The 9,146-nt window shown below is 47.8% G+C and overlaps 1 pseudogene; it reads left to right on the forward strand.

Annotated features, from left to right (window-relative positions):
- Positions 1-3,311: 3,311 nt before the first annotated feature.
- Positions 3,312-4,561, forward strand: LOC114019611 (annotated as a pseudogene).
- Positions 4,562-9,146: the final 4,585 nt, after the last annotated feature.

Below are 9,146 nucleotides of genomic sequence, written 5' to 3' on the forward strand. Positions count from 1 at the left end.
TGTACTTCAATGTATTGTACTTGCCCTCCCCCCAGTGACTCTATTCTTGTTATTCCAAACTGCTGCCTTAAAAGTAAAATTCTCACCCCCCCCCCAACCCCTTCCTTAAGACTTGGCTATTGTGCCTTTCACCAGCTGTGGACAGAGCAGCACTCTAAAAGGAGAGGTCGGAGGGGAAACTTTCACCCTAATCCTACATCCCAAAGGTCTTTGCAATAGAGGAGGAAACTGAGGCAGAGAGGGGGCAAAGGATCAAAGTCACTCAAAAGGTCAGTGGCAAAGTAGAGACTAAAACACAGATCTCCTGACTCCCAGCTTGGTGCCCATCTATGAACTAGATTACAGATGAGACCCTGATCCTGCAGATGGATGGGCTGGTGCAGTCCTTATCCCTATAATCACCATGTTCAGTTCACTTCTATTTTGGATTAAAAATACTAAATTTCCCTCTTTGCTGATAGGTTTCAGAGTAGCAGCCGTGTTAGTCTGTATTCGCAAAAAGAAAAGGAGTGCTTGAGGCACCTTAGAGACTAACCAATTTATTTGAGCATAAGCTTTCGTGAGCTACAGTTCATCGGCTGCATCCAATGAAGTGAGCTGTAGCTCACGAAAGCTTATGCTCAAATAAATTGGTTAGTCTCTAAGGTGCCACAAGTACTCCTTTCCTCTTTGCTGAGTTAATCTTTGACCTATGACCTCCAGTTTCCCAGAGAGGGTCCTCCTATAAGCCCTAGCGACTGTGAGTCATTCTTTTCCCTTGGTAAGAAGGCGCAGGGCAGGCCTTGTATCATTTTGTCAGCATTCCAGTCATTCATAATCATCTTATTACCTTATTATCCTCTTTCTAGGACCACAAAGTGCCTTGGGATGTGAAGGCACCTTCCAAGTAATGCTCCCCTGCTCCCTGCAGTACTTGGCATTGCTGGACGACTCATGGGAGCTCTTAGGGAAGTCCCTGTAAATGTACTAAGGGATTGGACATTTTTTGCTAGTGTGGATATACTGCCTAAGATCTGGCAGTCTGGCCATCCCACCCCTCTGCTTTTTGTTTTCTTTTGTTTAAGATCATCACAGCTTTTAACAGCTGCTGGTGGTTTGTCTTGCAGAACCTCTCCCTCTCAATTGCATGCCGCTGTCTGTAGCTGCTTATTGAAATGGAAAGGTGCAGCAGTGGTAAAAACACCAACAAAGCCAGTGCTATCCCATGCACACCCATCAATATGCAGCCTTGACTTTAACCACTGATGAATGACCAGCTCTGATAATAATCCAGTTCAGAGCTTCCTTTCCAGGAGAATCCCAGGGATCAGCACAGAGGGTTGTCATTAGGAATAGTCAATTACCAATTTGATATTTAAAGCTGACAGCAAAGTCAAAGTAGGTCAGTGCACTAATGGTCATCAACAGTGGTAATGACCAATTTCCTTAGAATTATTGCTGGTTGAAACTGCAATCAACGGGCTCACAAAAGCAATTTTTTATTTTTAAATTGGAGTCAATATGCAACGGGCTGCCTTAGCAAATGAGCCCCTATCGGACAGTGTGCAGTGTTGCTCCTAATTGGGAGATGGGAGTAGTTGTGATAGAAAATGTGAGGGGCAAACCACATCTTCCAGTGGAAACCAGCTCCTGTCATTTTAAACATATGGATTATACCGGTTAGAAGTTCTGCCTATGGCCCATGAGGTCATGGCTTATGGAAGGGGGGGACACCATTTGCTGGCTACATCCATCCCAATGACCTATCTACTGTACTGCAGTCAACAATTCCTTCCATGACTGCACACTCCAGTCCAGGACTTGGGGGGACGCTATGCGTTTAATAGAACTGGTTGGGAAAATAGGGGGAAAAAATGCTTTTTGTGAACAGTTTTAGAAATATGCTGATCAGCCTTAATTAGTCTGGGAAATGAAAAGTCAGGGAGAGCTACAGAATCTGATCTGTGCCTGGCAGCTTCAGTAGAGAATCCCTTTTACAGGCATTCAACTGAGTCCTGTCTACCCCAATGCCATCAGCTTCTAGCCACAAGAGTAGGTAAGGTTCACAACATGTTCTTCCCCAGTCTATTCAAACGGCACGGCGGGTGCTGTCTGCAGCTGAACGGGTGTGAATCGGTGCTTGCTAACATAGCTGCCTTGCAGTGCATTCTCTTGTTTTTCTCAAGCGACTTTCCCACTCTGTTGTGGCAGCTAAAAGGGTCAATTTTGCATTAATGGAAGTGTTGACCCGCTGACGCTTTTGTATAACTCTTGTTTTTAAAGCAGCTTGTGAAAGAAACAAACATGACGTAATCCCGCTGAGATCTAGAAACCTCATTGCACGGGCACAGTCCATGCCAGCAAAGCATGTATTATTATTTATATTGCAGTAGTCCCGAGCAGCCTCAGTCATGGACCAGGACCCACTCCTGCTAGGCACAGGACAAACACAGCCAAAAAGACAGTCCCTACTTCAAAGATCTTACCATCCAAGTATATCCAGCCGAGGTCTCGCATGCTTCACTCATGCATCCTCTAAAGCAGAGAGATGGGTTTTAATTCACTCAGGGAATCATGTATTATAGATTTTTGGGGTCTCTGCCTGAAAGGTGATGTGAACTTGAAACTGAGCTACAGGTCATCTTTCTATGCAAACAAATTCAGTGCTAGGTTGACAACCCTGGAAACTGAAGTGGGGCACCGTAGAGGCAAGGTTTTCTCACTCTGACCTGTGCAGTGCTCGAAGGATGACAGAATAACTCCATCACCATTCAGTTCTAGGCCTCTCTGCTCAAATTGCCATAGAGGGGGCCAGTTAAAGGGATATGGACATGCATATACTAGGAATTGGACTTGAGACCAGCAGTTCATGTCAGATAATAATACCTTTCTTGTTACTGAATTGGACCAGATTTGAACCAATGACCTAGAGATGAAAGGCACCATAGTCCATTACCCACCCCCTGAGGCAACCAGTCTCCTTATGCTAGGAAACTAAGGCCAGGCTACTACCCTTCCTTCCTCAGTTTTAACCTCCCTATCCCCATTCCAGTCCTCATTGCCTGCTGGGCATGACAAGAATAAAAGGAGGAGCAATGAGAGCCATATGCTGAGCCTCTAAACCATTATGCAGTGCTGTAGTGTGAAGCTAGCAGGGGTCTGCGGTCAGACGGGAGCAGGATACTCAGAGGCCCTGAGAGAGAGTGTTGTGGAGAGAGGCCTGGATGAAGTTGTCGCTAGTTAGTGGGTTTGCTTGGCAAGAAATGGCAGAGTGTTAACATTTGGGGAGAGAGGGTCCTGCCGCCGGCAAAAAATCATGAGGGGGTTGGTGAATGTGGGTTGTGCGCAGAATGGGAGGGAAGATTGTGGGTGGCAGTAAGAGCAACACCAGCCCAAGGGCTCCTTCCACTGGCAAAGCCCTGACGGTGGGGCAGTGGTGGGCAGGTTCAACCAGCTCTGGCAGGAGCAGCAGGGCCTGGCCTTGAAGGGAGCTGAGCTGGAGCTGCCTGAGCACAGCCTAGTCATGGAGGTATTGCATGGTGGGCGGGGTGCTGGAGGAGAGCACCACCAAGGAGGGCCTCCCTGCCCTGGGGAACAACAAAGAGCAGGAGACCCTGAACCAGCAGCTGCCGATGAAGGAGCAGGAGCTGAATGAGTTCTGGGAGAAGCACAACATCCACCTGATGGGGCGAGGGCAGAAACCAAGACGGGTTCTGCTGGGGTCCTGGCCTCCTAGTAGGGAGCCTGGGGGTGGGGGGTGGGCCTGGCTTGTGGTCACGTCTCTAGACCCCTCCCGCTTCTGAGGCCTAACTTTATTATTTGGTGCCGCTCTTGTAATCCTTTTTGTTAAAGAAACGTTTGTATATTAAAAAAGAAATATCATGGAGCACAAGGCCACGTCTTCCCTCCTCCAACACCCGGCAGCATGTACAGTGCCTATGGAGAGAGACACTGACTTGGGCTATAGGCTTCTGCACTCCTCATTCTAAACCATCCGTTTGCACCCCGCTACAATCCTCTTCTTCGCACCACCCTTCCATGGGCAAGAAGTTAGGAGAGCTGGAAAGACACAAACAAAAACTTCTCTGAGTCGGCAGTGCTGTTTTATAACCAGAATCTGGGCAAAGTGTGGGAGGGGAAACCCTTAAACCCTACCAAAACAGGATGCTTCACCACACATGCTTCTCCCCGGGGGGGACAGCAGGAGAGAATGGACAACCAGTGACAGATGTGTCATCACATTGCTTAATTCACTATTGGAAGATGCTCAGATACTATGTTGATGAGCTCAGTACAGAAATCTATTTAGAAGAAAATGGAATAGAACTGCCTGTCTCCTGAGAATCATCTTCAACTCCCTTCCTAGCATAGACTGGGTATAACCCCCCTGGCATCCTAACTTTTGGCCAAGCCAAGGAACAAAGGATTTTCCATTTTACTGTTCTCCTGGCTCTTGAGCTGACAAACCAGTAACATCAGAAGTCAGCAATGCTGCAGCTTAATGCTGACAGTCTCAGTGTGGGGGTGGGGTGTAGGTGAATAAGCCTGGGTTTCCCTGTCTCTTTATCCAATAGGTACATAATGAAAGGTAAACAGCCTCCGGGGCCTTCAGAATTGCTGCCCAAAATGTATTTCTAAACTTGGATTACTCAAACATGGCATTTTCCTGTTCGGAAGAGCTCAGTTTGAACACAGCCTGACAAACAGAGCGTTCTTACGGTGATGCCCCTGTGCATTTCTTATCTCAACTTGAAAGCACCAGCCTACTTCCTCTGCCAGCCCCAAAGCTCCTTGCCTGCAAAGTAATGTGCTAAATCCGCACAGAATCAACCACAGAGGAGAGGTGGGGTGTCTCAGGTGCCACTTCTAATCTCCCTTCATGTCTAGCTCACTCCCTCAAATCCAGCCCAGGTCAGTAGTGAAGGGAAGCCATTACCCTCGGATGACTGTGCGGTTGTCTATGTGAAATGTGCTAGTGGCCCTCAGTCCCCGCCGGCAAGTATCAGCACCTCAGATAGCAAAAATGGGCACTCTTGCTTCCCGTCTCCGCAAAAGAACCACATTGCGTGTGGTGATAAAATGGAGTCACACGGTGGTTCCTCCCAGTCAGTGTGGACCGAGGCCTGCTACTGGGGTAGCCTGGGGGGCATTGTGCTACCACTGTTCATGTTATACCTGTTCTACGGTTAGCTAGGGGGCCCCATTCCGCAGGGCTGTCCATCTGGCACATTTCACGAGTGCTCAACTTCATGCGGTGGGGAAAAAACAGGAAGCAAATGTTGTTTGAACCTCAAAATAATGTCATGTTCTGAGGCTTAGGTACTGGCTTGGGCTGGTTCTCCCCATACTGTCTACTGCAATAGACACCAAAGAGCACCAAGACAAGTAATGGAAACAGCTCCCGGCAATATAATGTTATGAGGGCGGCCCTGCAAAGCAGCAGTAAATGACAGTGTGATGTTTGTACAAACACACCTTCTCTCCATGAAACTCAGTGTACTGTGAAGTCAGGATGTATCATTGTCATCCCCATTTGCTGATGGGGAAACAGAGGCATGGAAACGTTTATTAATTTACCGGCAATCACAGAGTAATCCAGTGGTTCAGTCAGGCGTGCAACCCAGAGATCCTGGCTCCTAGTCTGCTTCATAACTGACCTCGCTCCTCCCTGCCTCTCCTCCTAACCCTCTCCCCTCTCCACAAAACACCCCACATGCTCTTGCTTTGTGTAATTGCTCCAGATGCTGCAATTTGTCCATCCTCTCCGGCTGTGGCTTTTCAGCAGTGCAACACTCGCCCTCTTCAAAGGGCCGGCTGCCCAAAAAGTGACAGGAGCTCATTCCAAGGTAGAACAGGTTTCTGCAGGTCTCGCACTGAGGAACACGTGAACAGACAGGAAAAGGAGGATGCTCTCTGCCAGGCCCTTCCACTAAACCTGTGGAGAAGGGGGTGGGGGGGGGAGAAGAACTGACATTGCAGCAGAAGGGACTCTCCTCCCTAGCAAAACACTGGTGCCTTCAGCCCCTCTCCCGCTCTCCTTGATGCCTTAAAAAACGTGAAAACCCCAGTTCCTGGTGTGCACTCTTGGCCCTGATAAACAGCTTCTGCCTGTAGGCAAAGTAAGCGCCACTTGAGCAGCTAGATGAAGACATCACTCGTCGAGCCTGAGTCCTCTTAGGTAACCAATCTCTTAGTGCTTTATTCACAAGAATGTCTGCATAACGTGCTCACACCTGAGGGTGTCTACTGTCTTCAAAGACACTGGGGCCCCCTCCTGCTTCCCTTCCCTCCCCACCTCCCAGCTGCACCTTGCTTTGCAGGCGGAGGGAAGGGGCAGAAATGCTTTGCTTCAGGATCTCTTGCAACAACAGGAAAAAATCCACATGTAGTTAGAATGTGCTGGCTCTACCCTACAGTCATGTTAGGAAACAAACCTGAACGGCGGACAGAATGTGCAGGAGAGCCGAATCAGATTTCAGGAAGGGAACAGATTTCCACTTCAAGGCTCCAAGGGGTCATTATGAAACAGCCTGTTTCATGGATCTTCTCTCTCGCTCTCTCTCCCCATGCCCTTTCCATTCACTCATCTAGCACTGGTCTCTTCTCTGTCTCGCCTCAAAGTCTCCCCACTCTTGATGCAAGAGCAGAACCTTTGTATCTCCTGCCATCCCGCACCGCCTTTCTGTCCGCTTCCAACCAGAAACGTTAGAGAAGCAAAAGACCAATTAGGTTAGGTGAACCAATCCGTCTCCATGTTTGGGCAGTATTTGTTCCTAATGCATTTTTTCTGATAAGGTTACACGCATCTTGTAGCAAAGCCATCTCGCACTGGCCACTGATGGAGACTGGATACCAGACTAAATGGCTCACTAGGCTGGCTGAGTACAGCAATTCTGTGTTTCCAGCCTATCCACTCCCCCTTACATTTCTGATCTCAGCTAACAATTTGTTCTCCCTTGCTGTGACTTTTAAATCTCTCTCTCCCTCAGCTGTTCTATAGTAATAATACTTTGCACTTCTCTAGCAGCTTTTCTTCAGAGGATCTCAAAGCTAATGAGGAGACAGTGCTAAGACTTGAGAAACCAGAAGGGATCTAACTCTTCCTTGAGAAGTGTGAGTAGGCCGGGTCTGTCATGCATCAGGTAATGGGCCGCACTGCAGAGCATGAGAGAGAATCCATTTGAGAATGGAGGGCACCAGCTTTATGGGCCAGTGACTCCTAGTGTCTATCTTTGGAGAACCATGATCACCCGTCCCATCCTCCCATCTTGCAGGGGAAGTATGAAAGAAGGATAAGCAGCAGAGAAGGGAGCTGGCAGTCCCTGAAGGGGTAGTACCTGTGCCCCACAGCAAATTGAGATGGACCTCAATTGTGAAGTTTGTATTCCCCAGCATTTGGGATTGTTTGGGTCCAGAGTTCCGGTTTGCTTCATTGTAATGGCAGAAACCAGCTGTGAAGTTTTGATTTGGACTTTCTGTTTAGATCTGGGGTGTGGTTATGGACCCAAGGCTAGTACTAACGAGTCTGGGCTAGATTCTTTGCTATTCAAGGCCTGGTCAGGAATCTGGAAGTGTTTTGCCCATTACAGTAACACAAGCGAGTGCTCTATGTGTGCAAAGATTTACATGGGATGATCAAATTCTTTCCCATTTCTGTTTTCCATGTGTGGGGTTGTGTTGGATCTCAAATGAATTCTGTGATAACAAAGCCATTTACCGTATGTGCCTCTCCCAAGAAACCCAGCTCCAGAATAAAAACAGGGACCCAGGAATAGAATAAGGAGGATATTAACTGATAAGATGTAGGTGTGGAAAATTAACACCGTCCTCAACATGGGCAAATTTTCTGCTGTCCTGCATGGTGAGTCTTTGGCCAAGGTTTGTTGTTTCTGGGAGTAACACCTCTCTCTGCAGCAACAGGAAATGTTTCCATGGTCCTTGCCATGCATCCCAAAGTGTGAAATGCCTTGATCACATGGAGAGGGTGCTGAAAATATCAGCGAAGAGACACTACCTAGAAAAATAAATGGACACATGGCGGGCACTGGGGGAGAGGCTGAGATGGAGCCTGTCCAGGGAAAACAGGTCTCAGTTATGGGTCATGGAGTAAACATAGATGCATTGAACTGCAGCGGGCAGAGGAAACACAGCTGAGCTGTGAGGTGGGAGAGGGTTTGCCATGTGGGGAGGCCAACCATAAAATTGAGTAAACCTCGCCAGCTTACTGGCTGAGACAACACGGAACAATGCAGAAGATGAATTATGTGTTTGGACAGCATCCCCTGCCACTGCCTCAGAACCTGAAAATCACCTGGGCATGAAAGGCCAGGGCTTTCTGAAGGCAGGTGCCATGACTTGGCTTTCATCCTACTATCTATCTTAAGGACTTATATGGCCCCTATTATCTAGGACTTTGGGTTCAATTCCCTGCTCTGCAGACTCAGACGGACATCCTGTGTGACCTTGGTGAAGTCACCGAGTCTCTTTGGGCTTTGGTTTCCCATCTGCAAAGTGGGGATAATGGCACAGCACTGCCTCACAGGGGTGTTATGAAGATAAATAGGTAACGGAGCAAAAAAAGGTAGTGTGATCTGTGTAAGCGTGGCGTGTCTATACCTACATGGTGGTGTTTTTTATTTCAGGAACTATAAGGAGCCTGTACCCTCAGCTTGTTAAAAGCAGCATTGTGCTGTCACAAATTAAGGTCACCCCTTTAAAAGCAAGAGTTACTTGAAATATTAGGACAGGGAACAACCCAACCTGCAGTTTATGTGCTGCCATTGGTGGATTTTGAGGTATATATGTAACATGAAACCGCTGCCCCTTTGTATTCTATATGCAGCATCTGAGAGCACCCATGACTTTTACTTGTCTGCAGGGAGAGCAGACGTTTTGTTCTCAGGGTTGCTGTGATCTGTTACAAAAGAGAAGCACACACTGTGCTCTCTCTTGCTTTGAGACTTTACTTTGTTTTTTTCTGGTTATTTTCCTTAGTCTCAAATCAAAAAGCCCTTTTCAATTGAAAGTATGTGATGAACTCTTTGTGCATGGAGAAACGTAGCAGAATTGACCGCAGGACCTGAGCTCAGTCCCTTTCCTCTGGGATCTGAGTTCGGATCTTGAAATCAGCCCTTCATGATGGGAGTGAGAGGGACTCCTCTGATGGC

This window comes from Chelonia mydas, chromosome 10 (assembly GCF_015237465.2).
Source record: "Chelonia mydas isolate rCheMyd1 chromosome 10, rCheMyd1.pri.v2, whole genome shotgun sequence".
Classification (NCBI taxonomy): domain Eukaryota; kingdom Metazoa; phylum Chordata; order Testudines; family Cheloniidae; genus Chelonia; species Chelonia mydas.